This window comes from Cupressus sempervirens, chromosome 1, assembly GCF_028749045.1.
Source record: "Cupressus sempervirens isolate cs-2001-9-10 chromosome 1, ASM2874904v1, whole genome shotgun sequence".
In the NCBI taxonomy this organism is placed as follows: Eukaryota; Viridiplantae; Streptophyta; class Pinopsida; order Cupressales; family Cupressaceae; genus Cupressus; species Cupressus sempervirens.
Window position 1 is genome coordinate 353,183,692 of NC_143118.1, and position 17,130 is coordinate 353,200,821.

The 17,130-nt window shown below is 32.7% G+C and overlaps 1 protein-coding gene across 4 annotated transcripts in view; it reads left to right on the forward strand.

Annotated features, from left to right (window-relative positions):
- The first annotated feature begins 15,570 nt into the window (after nucleotides 1–15,570).
- LOC149577691 (inositol polyphosphate multikinase alpha-like) overlaps nucleotides 15,571–17,130 on the forward strand; it is a 111,770-nt gene continuing 110,210 nt past the window's right edge. For 2 of the 4 annotated variants that reach the window (XM_089825177.1, XM_089825193.1), the window contains exons 1-2: nucleotides 15,571–15,710; nucleotides 15,860–15,988. The gene's annotated coding sequence lies outside the window, so the exon portion shown is untranslated. The remainder of the gene's footprint in view (nucleotides 15,711–15,859; nucleotides 15,989–17,130) is intronic. The other 2 variants (XM_089825185.1, XM_089825194.1) reach the window with 1 other exon arrangement.

Sequence of the window (17,130 nt, forward strand, 5' to 3'; positions counted from 1 at the left end):
AATAGTTTTTGATATATCTAGAAGACAACACATTATATAATACAAGTGTTATAGGAGTTGAGCAATGTAGAGAAAACAATTCAAGCTGAGCATAGTATATGTTGAGGATCGATAGGAAGAACCAAGCACAACCAAGCATCAGAAGCTATATGTGTTGAGTTGTAGAGTTTTGAGTATATGAGTTTGGAATGAAACAAAATCTTATGTAGACCATTTTTCCAAGCATGAAATGTGTTTCTACAATCAAGGTGAAGAAAAAGGAGGCAATTTCCTTGTAATTATACATACCTAATCCCTCTACAATATGAATGTTCAATCATAAAATTGGAAAGATTAAGTGGAAAAAAATATGAATGTAGATTGTTGATAAAGATCTAGAGGCTTCTTAAGATGTCTATTTAAGAAGGTTTTCAAGATAGAAAGCTTTATTGCGAGATGGAGGAATGTGTGTGTGAGAGCTGAAGGAGAATCAACAAGTTGTGAAGGAGTAAGGTGACCAAGTGGTGTAGTGAGTAGATATTGCAGATCAATCATAATGAGGTGATTATATATTTGAAATAGAAGATATGTTATTGGCATATTAGTGCAAACTGAAGGATCAAGGTATTGTTACATTCTAGCCAATGTATTAGGTGAATCTCTTAACAAAGTGGTCCTAACAGGCCTATTGTAAATCTCTTAATAGAGTTTTATTGTGAAGTTAAATCATTTTGTAAAGGTAGACTTAAAATGTTGCCCATCAAAATTGATCAATATTATAACCTGCACTTTGTTATTGCACCAGTGAAGATTGTGTGGGTGTCATCCCCACCATAGTTTTACATTCACCTTGGAGGGTTTCTGCATTACCAATTCTTATGTCAGGTGTTTATTGCTTATTTATGTGTGTCATTCATGCTAGTAGATGTTAGATTTGGTATTACATGTTATTACATGATGTGGAATGATTGATTACACATAAGGTTAAGTTTAATGAGGTGTGTGGTAAATTAAGTTTAATATCATTAATGTTTGAAGTGGTAAAAGTTTTTGGATATCCCGATTCACTCCCCCCCTGCCTCTCAATGTCTCACTTTCTCATTATATTTCTAATAAGGCTATGCATTGACACTCACCTAGTCAATACTCTAGAGCCCTTACTCTTGCGTTGTGATATTTTGGCAATTTTTTTTTTTTTTTTTGTGATTTATGATTTTCCTTTCTCTTTAAAGTAATATTTTAGGAAGGTATACTACATGGCCTTAGATTGCCTTAGATCTTGTGGGGACCTTAGTTCTAGGAGGAGTGGACCACATGGTTGGGAGAAAAAATGTTGTCAAGGTATTGTTCATGGTTCCATGGATGATTTTGCTTATGTTCCCTTTTTAGCTTCAGTTGGTGTATTTCTATTGTATCGTGTATTTCATAATGATGTATTATAAATGAAATAATTTGATGTGATCTCCTGAAAGGAGACTCAATATTTTATGTAAATTGTATAATGGATGAAAAAGTAATGTAATTGAAAGTGGTATCTCTATGTGAAGAAAAAGGGAAGGGTTGACATGTTATATTATATTACAGTATTTAAGGATGTGCTTTCAATAATTATATTTCTCTAGAATATTTATGTGTTTGTGAATAAAAGGAAATAAATCTAGGAATCATATGTTACAGTGTATATAAGATAGTCAATCCTGTCTCTTAATTGAATGTTCAAGGAAGTGTTACAAATGATAATTTGTAGAAATTAGATTTGTAATCAAGGAATAAAGATGACTTGATAGATGTTTTATAGTTGGTTTAGATATATATAATAATAATATATGTTGATAAGCATTGTGAGCCTCTCATGTAGGAGGTCTTGGGTTCAAATTTGCTTAGCACATAAAATTAAGTACAATAAATAATAATAATAATGGTGCCAAAAAATGTATGCCTAAAATGTGAGCACACTCCTATGAGTCATTATATTCAAGATTGTTCAAGAATGAGGTCTTGAATGGCGGCTCATAGCTCTCTATTCATGGAGTGCAAGGGTTTGTAATGGAGGCCCTCAGTTTGACCTAGTTTATACCCATGCAAGTACACCATGAAACAAGAGATTCAAGGATCCATTATGCATGCAAATGGAGATGAAAACTAATCTAAATGATAATAATGAAAAATAATGCAAGAAAGGAAATGTAATAACAATGCAATACTAATCTATGAAAACAAATATGGATCTAAGCTATTATGCAAATGAAATGATGGATCATGATGATGGAAGCCATGGATGCATGAGAGAAGAAGACAAGAAGATAGAAGTTCTCCACAAAAAGCTCTAGTATTCAAACTGTTTCAAAAATTGTTCTCCAAACCTCCACCATAACAATAGCATAATAATGAATGTATAAAATGACGAGAGGTCTCTCTCTTATAAAGAAGATTGGATGATCAAGATTAAGAGAAAAAAAATTAATCAAAGGTGGAGAAAGAATGATCTATGTGAAATAAAGATCCACCAATGAAAAAATAGGAAAATAATTAAATGGAAAAAAAAGTGGAAAGAGGAAAAAGATAACTCCCACATTAAGTGTAGAGAAAACAAAAAAAAAAAATTATTTAATTTTTTATTTGTTTTATTTCCTTTTTCACGTGGGAGAAAAGAGGAGGAAAATTAAATGGAATCCCAATTAGAAAATGAAAAAAGATTTATTTAATTTTTAATTTGTTTTATTTCCCTTTTCATCAAAAAGCGATTTTTAAGTGGGATTTTTATTCAATTAAAAGGGAGCAAGCTCTTTTAATTAAATAGGAAATATTTAATTAAATTAAAAGAGGGGTTTTTCTCTTAATTAATTAAATGTGGATGAATTATTTAATTAAAAGAGAGGTTTTCTTTTAATTAAATGAGGACTTATTGTATTTAAGTAAAAGGGAGATTTTCTTTTAATTAGATAAGACTTAGGATAAAATGATCAACCTTAAAAATAAAAAAATCAAATTTGATCAAGGAAATTAATTTAAATTGATTTAATGAAATATTACAAACCATTAATTCAAGAAATTTGATAGATTGAATAATGGGGGCCCATAGTTTGGGTGGCCATTTTAGGGTGCATATATTTCTCTTAATTAATTAAATATGGATGAATTATTTAATTAAAAGAGAGGTTTTCTTTTAATTAAAAGGGGACTTATTTTATTTAATTAAAAGGAAGATTTTCTTCTAATTAAATAAAACTTAGGATAAAATGTTCAACCTTATAAAATAAAAATCAAATTTGATCAAAGAAATTGATTTAATAAAATATTACAAACCATTGATTCAGAAAATTGATAAATTGATAAATTGAATAATGGGGGCCCATAGTCTAGGTGACAATTTTAGGGTGCATAAATTTGCCCCTCTTTGACTAATGTGTGATCAATTTGGGAACACATGTAGTCAAAGAAAGAAATTGAACTGTGAGATCGATTTGGGATCACAAAACAACCCAGATGTGTGGTCAATTCGAGAACATATCAGGACAAAGAATAAAAATAAATTATGACTTAAAAAAGTTGAAGATAATATTGATAAAACTGAATCAAGGATTGAAGTTAATAAGTATTGCCCCCTCATGATCGAAATCAAAATGAGATAGAGGAGAAACAACAAATTGATAAATTTGATCAAATCGAACAAAAGATAAAGTTCTTGATGTAAGAAGAAAGATATAAGAATCATAGAACCAAGGTAGATCATCACGCATGAAATATTATGCCCCAAAGGTAATTTAGAGGAAAAGAAGTGGGGTAAAACCAAATAGAAGATAAAAGTTTGGAAGATATGGAAATAAATAGAAGGAAGAAAAGAATTTTTTTCATAAGAAATAGAATGCTTTGAAAAATCAATCAACTGTTTAAAATAGAAAATTTTGATTGAGATCATGAAAGAAGATAAGGAAATGAAGATCAAAATGCAACCATAGTTGATTAAAAGTCCACGAGAAAAATGAAGGGAAAACCCTCTCAAACTCATAACGAGCCTAAAAATGCAAACTAACATGAAGTCTAATAATGCAAAGTACATGAAAAATAAAAAGGTGTACTTGCAAAAGAGCAATTGTAACATAGGATTTTGTGTTCATCATTCATTAGAGAATGTAAAAGAACTTATTTTCATCATTGGGCCATTATTTATGGACATCGAAAAATCACACAATCATCACTAGTCACAAACATAGCTATGAAGATAAGAATGTGATTTATATCGGATTGGAATGTGGAAAGATTTTAACATAAGCATCAAAGACATAAAGGTCTAGATAACTGTGATGTTAGCTTACCCAATTTAATGTAGCAAAACCATGCTCACATCAAGGCATAGAGGCTAGATGACCATAAGAACGGTTGTGCAAAAACAGTCAAGGATGATGCCTCAAATCTCCTAAGTGTTTCAAGGGGACAACAAGAGGCACTCTAGAGCTCAAGACCACACCATAAGCAGAAAGCAAATAAAAATATGTCCCATGCCCCAAGTCCTCTAGCTATGCATTTCGAAGAGACTTATCAAACAAGGACACTCAACAAAAATCAATAATAGTCAGCACACAAAGAAAAGATCATGACATAAGTCAAGAATTAAGTGTTGCATTCAAAATTTAAGTGTGTTAACTGATACTGAGTTCTGAGGATAAGGATCAAATGCTTGCAAGAAGGGAAGATCACATGACAAAACTAGGTAACACCAAATCGAAAAGTGTTGAAAAGCACTCGATGTCAATGGTTGTATTGAAAAATACAATTGGGGTAGTGTTGAAAAACACCATTTGCAAGGTGTCCTAAAGGCTAACGCAACCAAGAGACCAAAGTGAACACAGTTATGCCCCCTAAACAAAGACCAATTCCAAACCAAGGCAACAAGGACAAGGCATGATGGAGAAAGGCTAAATATCGAGGACACACACTAAGAAACAGGGGTGCAAAGGCCTCAAGTAGCTCCTGTTTCCAGGTTTTCACCACTTGGATTTTTATTTTACTTTAACTTTTTTCAGGACTTTTTATAATTTTTTTATATTTTTGCTACCAAAGCACCTATTTCCAAGTTTTCACCAAGGCACTTTTCTTTTTCTTTTTCAATTTTTGAATTTTTGAATTTTGTTTGTATTTTTGGAATATATAATTTTTTTGGTGATACATCAAAGCGCCTATGTCTCTTGTTGTCCCCTTGAAACACTTAAGAGATTTGAGGCATTATCCTTGACTGTTTTGCACAACTGTTCTTTCGGTCATCCTAGCATCTATGCCTTGATGTGAGCATGGTTTTGCTACATTAAATTGGATAAGCTAACATCAAAGTCATCTTGACCTTTATGTATTTGATGCTTATGTTAGAATCTTTCCACATTCCAATTTGATATAAATCACATTCATATCTTCATAGTTGCGCTTGTAACTAGTGATGATTGTGTGATTTTACGATGCTTATTAATAATGGCCCAATGATGAAAATAAGTTCTATAGCATTCTCTAATGAATGATGAACACAAAATCATATGTTACAATTGCTCTTTTGCAAGTAAACCTTTGCATTTTCATGTATCTTGCATTATTAGACTTCATGTTAGTTTGCTTTTTTAGGCTGCATTATGAGTTTGAGAGGGTTCTCCCTTAATCTTTCTTGTGGACTTTTAATCAACTATGGTTGTGTTTTGATCTTCATTTCCTTATCTTCTTTCATGATCTCAATCGAAATTTTCTATTTTTAATAGTTGATTGATTTTGGATCATTTGATTTCTTATGAAAAAATTTCTTTTCTACCTTCTATTTCTTTCCATATGTTTCAAATTTCTATCTTCCATTTTCTTTTTCCCCACCTCTTTTCTTTTAATTCACCTTTGGGGCATGATATTTCACACTTGATGATCTACCTTATTTTTGTGATTCTTATCTCTTTTATCTTACATCAAGAACTTTATCTTTTGTTTGATTTGATCAAATTTATCAATTTGTTATTTCTCCTCTGTCTCATTTCGATTTTGATCACGAGGGGGTAGTACTTATCAACTTCAATCCTTGATTCAGTTTTATCAATTTTATCTTTGACTTTTTAAAGTCAAAATTTATTTGTATTATTTGTCTTGATGTGTTCCCAAATTGACCACACATCTGGGTTGTTTTGTGATCCCAAATTGACCTCACACTTCAATTTCTTTCTTTGACTACATGTGTTCCCAAATCGATCACACATTAGTCAAAGAGGGGCAAATGTATGCACCCTAAAATGGACACCCAAACTATGGGCCCCCATTATTCAATTTATCAAATTTCCTGAATCAATGGTTTGTAATATTTCATTAAATCAATTTAAATCAATTTTCTTGATCAAATTTAATTTTGTTTTTATTTTTAAGGTTGATCATTTTATCCTAAATCTTATTTAATTAAAAGAAAATCTCCCTTTTAATTAAATAAATTAAGTCCCCATTTAATTAAAAGAAAACCTCTCTTTTAATTAAATAATTCATCCACATTTGATTAATTAAGAGAAAAACGCTTCTTTTAATTTAATTAAATATTCCCTATTTAATTATAAGAACTTGCTCCCTTTTAATTGAATAAAAATCCCACTTAAATATCTCTTTTTGATAAAAAGGAAAATAAAACAAATTTAAAATTAAATAAATCTTTTTTTATTTTCTAAGTGGGATTCCATTTAATTTTCCTCCTCTTTTCTCCCACATGAAAAAAGAAATAAAACAAATAAAAAATTAAATAAATCTATTTTTTTGTTTTCTCTACACTTAATGTGGGAGTTATCTTTTTCCTCTTTCCACTTTCTTCTTCATTTAATTATTTTCCTATTTTTTCATTAGTGGATCTTTATTTCACGCAGATCATTCTTTCTCCACCCTTGATTAAATCTTTTTTCTCTTAATCTTGATCATCCAATCCTCTTTATAAGGGAGAGCCCTCTCCTCATTTTATAAATCCATTATTATATCATTGTTATGCTACAAGTTTGGAAAGCGATTTTTGAAGAAAGAGTTTGAATACTAAAGCTTTTTGTGGAGAACTTCTATTTTCTTGTCTTCTTCTTTCATGCATCCATGGCTTCCATCATCATGATCCATCATTTCATTTACATAATAGCTTAGATCCATTTTTGTTTTCATAGATTAGTATTGCATTGTTATTGCATTTTCTTTCTTGCATTATTTTGCATTGTTATTATTTAGATTAGTTTTCATCTCCATTTCCATGCATATTGGATCCTTGAATCTCTTGTTTCATGGTGTACTTGCATGGGGGTAAGTGCACCAAGTTGTGGTGCCAAAAAGATGACACCTTTTTTCTTCTCTAATTTTGAAAAGTGTGCACACGCTATGGCTTGGGTATCCCAATCCATAGCGTGTACGCACTATAGTGTGTATGCACTATAGCGCATACGCGCTTTTCAAAACAATTTTTTTTTACTATTAAGAATTAAATTTAAAAGGATTTAAATAGCACATACGCACTATAGTGTGCACACACGCTATTCAAAGCTTTGTATTCTAGCAAGCTTAAGGTTTGGTTTTGCCTTGGGGATCCAACCCAAAGGTTTGGAGTCTGTAAACTGGTCTGAGACGTGTTTTGCTGCAAACATACAAAAAATGATTGATTTTTCTTATTTGCTCTCCTTCAAGTTTCTTCATGGTTGAGCATCGATAAAATCAGGTTACATGACATTGTAGGTCTCTGTGTTAGCTATATAACCATATAATTTATTTTTTATTTGAACTATTTCAAGCCTTTCATCTATAATTTCTTTTGAATGTATGTCTATTTTTTTTTCAAAAACCAACATGTACTAATTGGGCTATAGATTTTAGCTCATTCATTGAATTCTGTAACAACTTAATTTTTTAGAAACTAGACTTCATTCTACACACTTTGAAAAAAAGAAGTTTTGATTTTAGATTAGTTTTCAATCATTTCTAGGGGGAGCACAGAGATATTTCACATTTTTGGGATGTGTCTAATTAAAAAATTCATTAAAAAAAATACACATTATAAAATTACTCGAAAAATCTGAGATAAACTACATAGTGTTAGGTAACTTTTGACCAGAGCGATTAAAGAATTTCAAAAAAAGAGTTAAAATTTTAGGGGGGCCACACTATGTACTATGTTATATTTATTTGGAATAAATAGTACCACTTTATGTGGCCTATTTTTTGAGGACCTAAAACTAAACCATTTTGAAAAAAAAATAGTAGTTTAGAAACTAGATCCAAAGGACTACTACTTTTGTTTTTATCATATCTTAAAATTTTGAGTGCAACTATCTTCAAATTCTTGTTGAAGTTCAAAAATTACTGATTTCAGAAAAAAGGTGTCCACTTATACCCCCCTTTTGGCACCACAACTTGGTGCAATTACCCATGGGCATAAACTAGGTCAAACTGAGGGCCTTCATTACAAACCCTTGTACTATATGAATAGAGAACTATGAGCCTCCATTCAAGACCTCATTCTTGAGCAATCTTGAATATAATGACTAATAAAAGTATGCTCACATTTTAGGCATATAGTTAGCTCACTACTAGTAGTGAGTTGCTTATTCATTTATGGGCAGAATCACCATCATGATCTGCTCTAAGTGAAATATGCACATATTTTGCTTCTTAGGAAGTTCCTCAATAGCAAGCTTTTTCTAAGTGGATGACATTTGCAATAATTTGCCTTTATGTTTCCTTTGTGGAATGTCTTGATATGGTTACTATAATGAGGGAACAATCTTCTCCATTTGCCTTTTCATGGAAATCATTTCATTTGATAGCTTTTGAAGCATTGCTTCAATATTATTCATTGTACCAATGGTAGATCTTGTTGAGGCTCCACTTTGAATCTCTCTTTTCCATTTCCTAGCTACTATCAAATCATCCTCTAATTTGATTTCTAGGGTATGAGAAGACTAAAGATTAGCCACATGCGCTTGTCTAATTTGAAAATTAATGTTAGGGGGCATGGAGCTAATGAAGAATATTTTCTGGTTGTCTCATGTAGGTCTACTTGCAAGAGGGATCCGATTGAACAACTTGTTGAACTTGGAAATGAAGTCTCTCATAGGAACACTAGATTCCTTCTTTATCTAGGTAAGTTGAATAAACTTAGTGTGTTCATCTTCTGTACTCTTGTAGCATGCTTCAAATTGATTCCTCATATCATTCCAGTTTTTGATACATCTTACTGGAAGGTGCTGAAACCAGTCAATTGTGTTCTCAACTAAAGTTTCCACACACATCCTTACTGCTACGTCCTCATGTGGAGGACAAACAACACTACATGAAATGAAGAAATCCATAATGTGCTCATCAACAAAGATTTTACCATCGCCATTGAACTTGGGAAAGTTCTTCCAGGAAGCTCTAGGTAGGTCATTATTAGCTACTAGCTAAAGAGGGCCAATAACATTACCCCAAGGAACAACCATTGAGGTGGGACGGATTATTGGAATAGCTTGAAAAAATGACAACAGTAGGGACAACTACTCTATGAAGAGTGAAGGCATTACACAATGATGGGATATGAGTGCAAAAAAGTAGGAGGTGAAGATGAATGGCTGCATATCTAAGAAATAGGATGAGGTGGTAGAAAAAGTGCACCCTAGATACCTTGATATACTGGATCCTGAGAGCAAGCACTTCCTCTTCTAAGAGAATCTTCCAATATTGGGAATTTGACTTTCTACAATTCTTCAAACATTTGGTCAACTTTCCATTTGCCACAAACAATTTGGATATATTTAGGTTCTAGGGTGAACTATCTTTGTTCATAATGGGTGCACTTCTTTTAATCTTCTTTCCCATAAAACTCCATCCCAATATTCAACATTGGCCTCTTCTCTTTTGAGGGCAAAGCTTACTCTCCTATATTGGTCAAGGGACTTTTGACTTTTCCAAGCAAGGGTATTCAATTGATTTATTATACCCTCCTATTCATCCTGGAAGCCGAAGTTAGGTTGCACTACTAGGATTTGTCCCTCGTGAGGTAACACCATTTCTCCTTATGAGTTGTTATGCATGACTCAACAAATTGAGTGTGATAGAGATAAGTTCTAATTTATCTAGTAAAGCCACATACATACTTACTAAGAGAACTTAGGATATATGAGTTACTTCCTCAGTAGATTCACCAAACTGTTGGTTAACAATTTGTCTCCCTTATCTTTTTGGTTTAGACCTTGACTCTTTAATTGCCCAATGGCTTGTGGAGAACAAAAAAGTTAACAACAAAATGGGTCAGTGTAGTAATCTATCAAAGACCCATGAATTGAAAGGTACAACTCCCTTATGAATGCAAGATTTGCAATGAATTTTGTTTTTTGGGTTTTGAGGGTATGCTCTTAACTAGAGAGCAGAAGAGGCAAATACTAGATTGCTCAACAATTTAAACAACCTAGGTAAGTGGAAAAGGGGACTAACTCACTAGATACAATCTACTCTGACTTAAATGCAATAAATGGGAACGTGCATGACTAACTACGACAATAAGAGAGTAGGAAAGGATGGCAGAATAGGTAATTCCTAGATTAAAAAGATAATTGATATTTTGACAATAGCCAAATTGTCTGTCTCTCAGCTGCTCCATTAGTTAGTTTATGGCCCTCTTATGTGCAATGAACTACAATACTACACATATGAACTATGACGTATAGCAAAAAGAATAGAAAAATTCTTATGCTGAAGAAAGTAAGGCATAAAATCTACTGAATGAAAGAAAGAAATCCAAGTTTATTAGCAAAAGTAGTGATGGCATAAGTGCAATGATGTTGGAGAGTGATTTTAGCATAAGTGTGATATTATAAAAATGGATTGAGTTTCAAAGGGAGAAGGATCCAATTCATAAAGTTGGAAGAAGAGAAATGGATGAAGATGATTAGAAGTTAATGAAGTGTTGAGATTGGATGTAAGGAGGTGAGTTGGATAGGGTTCATAGCCTTGTGACATGTGTTAATACATTGGGAAGATCACTTGGTACGTAGAAGAGAGCATTTATGCTCACACATGTGTGCAACCTTGGGAGAAGGTGAAGGTGACAAGTGGAAACATTTTCTTAACAAAGTATCAAAGGTGTTAGTGGAGATGGATGACATATGGAGAAAAGGGGAAGTAATAGGGTGGTTAAAGGAATGAGATGTCATCTCTGACATGTGGGCACCAAATATTATATTTGGTCACATGTTGAATTGAAGAAATTAAGTTGCTAGTGCATGTCATTGTTGAGAAAGTGAAATTTTAAATTAGAAGAAATAAGTCATATGTGAGGGAGTGAATTTTTAATTAGAGAAGAAGGCTAATAGGGTTAGGAATGACGATAATTACTTAATTAATCAAGGATTAATTAACTAATAGACTTTTACAAGAAGCACGATGTTAAGTCACAGGTTAGGGTTAATCAATTAACTCAAAATAAATCTTAGAAGGGATAACTAGAATATGTTTAATTAATCAAATTAAATAAACATTAGATAAAAGAAGAATATGATTCATTATATTATAGATTGACAATAATTAATTAAATCAAGTTTGATTAGTTATAAGGTATAGAAGAGTAATTAGTGTTACAAATTAATAAATTTGTAAAGTCAAAATTATAGTGTCTACACATATCATGCATAAAGGGACACAACTTTTTGAAGGCCACATCAATAAAGGACGAGGTTGAACAACACTTAAATTAATTTACACAATATGATGTAGTCCATATTTTCATATCTGTCTCATGTGTTCTTATATTCAACCAAGCTAAGAAACATAGGTTACACACCACTTGAACCTATTTACACAAAATAACCTAGTGTGTAATTTCACAGATACTTTCATAAAATCTTCTTTAGTATATTTTTCAATACAACCAAGTTAAGATATATATCAAATATAAAGAATACAATTAGTTAAAAGTCATATAAATAAAAGATAAACTTACACACCACTTAAATTGATTTACATAAAATAAGCTAATCTATAATTTTATAATTATTATTGAAAAAACTAATTTCTTTAAAATGACATATCCAATACCTCATATTTGTTCATAACATACCAACAAATTACCTAAATACTGAATCTTATTAACTTACCGTATGTAAACTACTATTGCATTCACTTCTCTACAATTAATACATTAGTACAATTAGTGAGTTGATTACTTGTTATAAGAGCCATTTTTTAAGGCTTCTCCATATTAAATATTTTCAACCAAATTACATTTTCTAATATAATTTATCATTTACAAACATTTTTTCTTATAATTTAATTTAAAACTACTTATTGCTGCAATATTTATTATATTAAAATTATAGTATATACATGCTATAAATAAATATTGCAATTTAATAATAATATAACAATATTGTATTATATATAAATATAATTTTTAATATTTTAAAATATAATAAAATGTATATTACATTTTCTAATATTATGTTATTATTATTATTTATAATGCATTATCATTTTAATCACTTTACTTTTGAGGACTCCTCTGAGGCTAAGTCTTTAAGAAATAAATGCAAAATGCTTATTCCTAAAAAGTTGGACTTGGATGATATTGCTATGCTTGCTAAAGATATCTCTATTGAGGAGATTGAGGGAGCTATCATGGCTCTCAACAATGATAAGGCCCCAGGCCCTAATGGTTTTCTTGTTGAGTTCTATAAATCCAATATCAGTTAGATATGTAAGGATCTCCATGACTTATACTTTGAAGCTTTGTCTATTGGCTCCTTGGGACAAGATGTTAATAGAGGGATCATTAAGCTCCTCCCCAAGCATGGAGATAAGACCCTCATTAGGAATTGGAGGGCGATTACCCTTCTTAATGTGTCATATAAGATTTTGGCTAAGGCTCTTACGTTAGTCAATATTCTTCCTAAATTTGTTAACTCTAACCAAACTGGTTTCATCAAGGGTATATATATTCTTGATAATCTCATTACTAGTTGGGAAGTCATAGAGTGGTCTAAATGCTCACACAAAAACTCAGCCATGCTTCTTTTGGATTTTAAGAAGGCTTATGATAGAGTTGAATGGAAATTTAGAAGGCTTATGACAGAGTTGAATGGAAATTTATTCTTATGATGTTAGAGGCCTTTGGTTTCCCTCCTTCCTTTTGTAATACTGTGCAAGTGCTTCTTAGTGATGCTTTTGCTCAGGTTGAAGTTAATGGTGTTCTCTCCGCTCCTTTTTCTCTAGGGAGGTCCATTAGACAAGGGTGCCCTCTGGCACCATCTCTTTTTGTGATTGCTTTAGAGGCTCTTTACTATATTCTCGGAGATTATTCTTTATCTCCTGATGTCAGAGGTATCTATTTGCCTAATGATGAAGAGCTCATCAATTGCCAGTTTGCAGATGATACCACGTTGTTCTTTGAGCTTTCAGAAAGTAATTTTAAGGCTTTGCAATATAAACTCAATTTTTTTTGTTTTATATCTTGGGCTAAAATATCTCAAGCCAAATCAGTTTGTTTGGGGTGGGATGTGTAGCCCCCAGATTGGTTTGCTCAATACAATTTTCAATCGGGAGACCCCAATAAGATCACTAGATATCTTGGTATCCCTTTCTCAGTGGAACCTGCCCTCAAAGACATGTGGTCATGGGTTAAAGAGAAGATTGATAAGAAGATTAACAAATGGCATAATAGGGCGTTGTCTCTAGCAGGCAGAATTCAGGTTTGCCAGAAGATGTTGTCCTCTTACACCATTTACTATTCCTTTGCCTAGTTTTTTAACAATTATTAGATTGCTGAAATTCAAAAGTCCATTAGAAAATTTCTTTGGTCTGATGGAAAGGGTAATAATAAAATTTATTCTGTTAAGTGAGCTTGGTGCCACATTGACAAGGCCCTTGGGGGACTTGGGCTAAAGGATTTAAGAATTCAGGGTATTGCCCTATCTGCCAAATGGATTTTTCAATCCATGGAGGGGGACTATCCTTGGAAAGTGTTGGTTAGAAACAACATTGAGAGGGGTGTGCCTAAGAAAGCCAAATCTTGGACTAATCTCCCCTTTTGCGACCTCATTATTGGTACTTTTCCTGTCATGGTCCAAGGTTCCACAGTTTTCAAATCTATTTGGAAGGCTTGGGAACATGTTAGGAGATTCATCATTAACAAGGATTTTCATTGTAATAATCAACTCCATGGTGAAAGATCCATTTGGTGGAATCTTCACCTAAATGGTAAACCTTTGGCCCTTACCCAAGGGTGTTTTGCCAGACTATGGGCCAAGAAAGGTATTAAATAGTTCATAGATCTCTTTGAGCAGAATCAAATCAATCCTTGGGACGAGCTTAAAAATAAATATGATATCCTCGATTCCCATAAAAGAACTTATAACATGATTGTGCAAGCTATTTATGGTCTTCCCACTATATGCCATGTTGATTCTCAAAGGCACCTTAATTGTAACTGGCTTGGTGGAGTTGTCATGAATCTACTTAAGGCCAAGAATATATATAGAATCCTTGATTGTAATACGGATATTATTGATCATGTCAATGCTATTTTGTACTCTTCTTATGATGTTGATGTTTGGAAAAAATACTTTGATATCTTGTGGAAGAATTTTGTTGAGCCTAAAATTAGATGCTTTAGATGGTTAGTCATGTTGGACAAGCTTCCTATTAAGAGAGATTTCTCTAATTCTGATATTTGTAATTTATGCAGAGTTCCTGAAACTGGTAGACATATTCTTTTAGATTGTACCTTTGCTAAAGAAATATGGAGAATGTTTGGCATTGTTTATCCTATTGGTGTTAATATTCTTGATATTATCACTGGTCATATTAATGGTCTTCCTAAAGATACCAACTTATTTTGGAATATATTATCGTCTTCTTTAGCAGATCTGAAAGTGTAGGAATGAGGAAAGGTACCAAGGTAAGCCGAGGGATCTTATTGAGTTTTTTCGAAAACTCACTTATTTTAAAATTTCTTTGTAGGTGCAGGCTACTATGTTAATCGAGCGAGACAAGATGAGAAGGTTCCTTCATGATGGGCATGCTGCTTTTTTTCACTATGAGTTGAAGCATGGATACTAACAGCGTAGAATCCTGGGTGATCTGCAAGCTTTTGAGCAAGCTTGCATTAGGCTGAACAAAGAAATCAGTAAGAAAGTGAATGCTACAAAAGAAAATTTATTTAGGCTGATGTAGATTCATGATTGTAAAAGCGTTGTTTGGATGGAGGGTCCTTTAGGTTGGACTGATTGGATGGTCAATTACTATGATGTTCTTAGTTAGATAGTCCTTCTTGTTCTCTTTTTGTTATGTTGTACAACTGATTCTGTTCTTCCTTAGTGAGGCTTGACCTCCTCGTTCACTTTCGTGGTGGTACTTTGGTTGCTTTATATTTTTTGAAACTCTTATTTCTAATAGAAAAATTACTACAATTATCAAACCTTTTTTGTAAAGGTGTGTCATTACTATTAGGATTTGATTACTCTTAAGTCTACTCTAAAAGAAAATAATATAGAAGTGATTTATTAAATATACTTAAATTTTTTTTGGTCATTTTAAAAAGATAATTCTGAACCTCCAAAATTATAAGCAAGCTGAACTGCCTGATTCGTCTTGTAAGCATATACCAGCGTGGAAATATCGTCTGCTTTATTCGTTTGTCCTAGATATTTCAATGCATTCACGCTGTCGAAAGGCAAACTCTTTTGGTTGAAATCAACAGGCGAGAAATATCTGGTATTCTGGTCCTCTTCAAGGTATATAGAAAATTTTCTTGCGATAATCGATGGAGTAAATTTTTTGTTTGGTTTGTGTTTTTATATTAATTTTTAAAAATCGTTACTGCTCTTTCAACGCTGGCTTCGGCCTGACCTGTTTTTCTCCTTGTTTCTTGGTCATTGCGAAGGCTCAGGATTACCTATTTAGAGTAGCATTTTGCTTGATTTGCAGTAAAACGGTACTGTTGAGCGGATCGAACGTCTATCATCAAGGATAACTGAAATTTGAATTTATGCTCTGCTGAAGCTTCCCGCTGGTATGTAATAATTGTCTTTAGCGTAATTTATTCTGGATCTCATTTCATCATCGTCAATCGGTTTGTTTTGTTTGTAGTAATCCAGATCGACGTTGAATTCTTTATTTTTCACATTGCAGTGAACGTTCCAAATGTAATTACTCCTTAGGGAAGAATTTGTGTAAAGGATTTTGGATATAATGTATCAAAGCGTGTTTGCTAGTTTAGAATCTTCTGTGATTATCTAGTTTTAGATATTTCGATGTCGTCGTTTTAAGTTTCCGATATAATGTGCTAGGTGATGATTGCAAAATAAATGGCAGCTGAAATGATTTTCATAATATTAATCGAGAGTGAATTTTTATCAGAGTTCAAATTCCTTCTTGACTCAAATAAACTTGTTAATGTTGATTTGAGTCCACCTTCACCGGGTGATGTGCTAGAGGGCTATATGCCTGATGGGGAGGATCTCTACAATGTCCTAGCTCACCTAATAGAACTCACCTAGGCTTCTCTGCTAGCCTCTTAGGGTCCTTTATAATACCCTATCCCAAGGGAAACTCCTTACTATCTCCCTTCACCTCTGATCCTCACCAATCAATTCAAAACTCCACAACTATGAAACTCACCCATGCTCTCATTGCTCCAAATCTCCTATCTGACCACCCAGAGTACATTCCTTACTAGGATGGCTTCCTAAGCTTGGTTTTGGTCCCATTCAATAGTTTGTGAGGTCACTAAGTAGATTGGGCTCATGGGTTTCCAATTGTTTTGTTTGTTACCTAGGTGGTGTTAGAAATAGATAATACTTTGTGGGTGGGGGTGATTCATTATTCTACAAACTTTTTCCCTCAACTGAATATTGTTAATTACTTCATAACTTGCATATGAAAGTAAACCAATAATGTTGAACAGTAAATATAACCATACACAAAGAGAACTCATAACACCATTAGTTGTTAACTAGGAAAACCCTGGCCAAGGGAAAACCCCAGTGGGGATAATACCCACAAGATGATCCACTAAACAAAAGAATCCTGTTTAAGGATATTGACCCTGTTAGAGTCTATCAAATACATATAGTGTCTCGAGTCCTTTTTAGAGGACTAAGCCCTATTAAAAGCCTCAACCTTGTTAGGAGTTGGTAGATCAAATACAATGTA